Consider the following 2927-nt stretch of genomic DNA (forward strand, 5'->3'; position numbering starts at 1 on the left):
CTAGATTTAAACTATTTGTACAATCTAAAAATATTGATTTATGGGGAATTATTGATAATACTTATATTGCACCCACTATAGAGAAATCCAAGTGGAGTAATAATGACAAAAGATTGTTTACCATGAACAAGATTGTGTTAGAATATATGCTTAATGCACTTGATTCTTCTATTTCTAACAAGCTTGCTCATTTTGATAGTGCTTACAAATTATGGATATTCATAGAAGCACATCATGGTAACTTAGAGGAGATCCAAAGGATTCCAGCGGATTCTTCCTCAAGCAATATTGGAGCTTCATCATGCATACGGCCACTAGACGATAGCCCTAGTGAGGTTTGCGAGTTCGAATCTATTAATGATTTATCTAGTGATGAAATTGCTTGTGCTAGTGAAAAATTATTGCATGCCTATAACAAATTACAAAATGATTTTATTGATTTAAAAAGCAAGCATGATAATTTAGAATCCGATCATGAGGATCTAGTGTCAAAATTGGATGTCATTGTAAAAGAAAATATCATGCTTAAAGAAAACAATGACATGTTAATTTTGGAAAATAAAAAATTGACCTCATCCAATTCTAGCTTAACTCATGAAAGAGATAATGCCATGGTAGAAGTAGAGAACATACAAAATGATACTGCTTCTTTCATAAACGACTATTTATGTTCTACTTCTAAAATTAATGCTAATATGCCTAATGATGAGTTGAACAAAATTAAAAACTGTATTTTCTCTTTAGATTCAACTCTAACTACATGCATTAACAACCACAAGAAGCTTGTGGATATGTGTGCCAAGTCTAATGCAAAATCATCCACTCATTACGCACACATATATAGCAAAGTTTACAAGTGCTCCATTTGTGGTCATAAAGGCCATTTATCTAAATTTTTCTATGATGCACACAAATATAAGAATGCTAAAGCTCATTGTGCATCTCATCAAGTTTCTTCATCACATGCACATGTACATGCACACACTCATAAAGTTCATCATAATGCTCATGTGTTTAAATGTGATCTTTGTGGACGTTTTGGCCATTTGGCAAAATTTTGCTATGATTTGAAAAAGACTTCACTTTTGCCAAATGATTTTAAAAGACCACAGAAGTTTAAGTGTGATCATTGTGGTCGTTTTGGTCATTTGACCAAATTTTGTTTTGATTTGAGGAGAGTTTCTCGTTTGCAAAATAATTTCCAAGATAAACCTATTTTTGCAAATGAGTCACGTGCACAACCGTTTGGTCAACATAAGCAAATGCCTCCTTTCCATTGTACTTATTGCAATCGGAATGGTCATTTGAGTAATTTTTGTTATGACCGTGTTCGTGCACCACATGTGTCCAAGAGGGTTCATAACCCTAGGGCTTTGAACTTAAAAGATAGGTGTCATATCCCTAAATCTCTTGGTACCAAGAATTCTTGGGTACCAAAATAAATTTGATTTTTAAAAACCAAGTACTTTAGTGATTTTTATTTTTCTTTGTCTTGGTCTTGAAAATTATGCTTTGAAATCTTTGAATATGAAAACAATTTTTCTTTGATTAATTATTTTATTTTCATGACAATTAGTTTCGATTATAAATGAGAGGTTTGTAGTTATATACCCTCCGGATTTATTGGGTGTTTATTCCCAAGTCTTGTTTACCGGATGTTAAAATGTTTATATGGGTTAATACTAGCTCAAGAGCTAGATATAATTGCCTCTCTTGATTTTTGAAAATCAATGATGATTTGGTTTTATGTTATTATATGATTTAAATATTGATTTATGATTTCATTTGAGTGATTTGTTTTCATTTGAAAACTTTTTCTCATGATTCTCATGTTTTTTATTCTTTTTGATTTCATAAATCCATACATTGTTTTGAAAATATCATTTCTTGATTTTGGTTCCTTTTCCCCTACCTATAAGCAAATTATTTTTCTTCATGGATCCTCCTTCATAAACATTTCCTTAATGATGCACTTTTGGATCCTCATTTTATCTCCTTGGGGCAAGTATATGATAAATGATTGGTTTGTATGTATACATCTTGAAATCTTCATAACAATTATATATACATATGTGTTCTTATTGTTCTTTTGCATGTGAGTTGTGTTTAGCATGTCTTATATCTATGTTTGCTCACAAATGTGTGCCTTAATCGTTATTGCATATATCTCATAAGGCATTTTGATAGGGGGAGTCTTCCCTATTCTATTATTGTTTTTATACTCACCCATGCATATTGATAGGGGGAGCTATCGCTCTCTTCATTCTTGTTGTTTTTCCCTTTTTGATGTTGTCAAAGGGGGAGAAATATTATGAGTATACATTTCCTTGTTTATATGCATATGAATTATAATTTATATATTCATGCATATATCCTTTTTGTAAATTGTTTGTCATCATCAAAAGGGGGGTCTTCTTGTTTTGATGATGATTTACAAACAATTTACATCTAATATTATTTGTCTAGTGTTTGTGTTTTATATTTATTCTAGGCAAACAATATGTTGGAGGATGGATGGAATCGAGCCTTCACGATCATATCCAATGGAGGTTGGCGGAAATTGTGGAGTGGAGCCAATGCAATTCAAGTTAAAGATTCAAGTTCAAGCTTTATCCGCAAGTGTACCAAGATAGAGCTTCGTTGAAGATCACAAGCTTGGGTAAATTCTTTTTGTAACATGTTCATTAACATGTTTATAAACATTTCCCAAAGTTTCATAATTTTTGGAATTTATTTGATATTTTAAACCCTGTTTATAGTTGGTTTTTACTATTTAAAACAGGCTGTGTGCATGTCATGAGTCGACTCGTGAACAGTGACAAGTCGACTCACAAAGTCTTGTGTGACGCCCCTGGGTTCACACAAGGCTGCAGTCCGAGGTGAAACCAAGAATGTCAAACCTGCTATGCACCACACCGTGCAATAAC

Source organism: Asparagus officinalis, chromosome 8, assembly GCF_001876935.1.
Source record: "Asparagus officinalis chromosome 8, Aspof.V1, whole genome shotgun sequence".
Taxonomy (NCBI): domain Eukaryota; kingdom Viridiplantae; phylum Streptophyta; class Magnoliopsida; order Asparagales; family Asparagaceae; genus Asparagus; species Asparagus officinalis.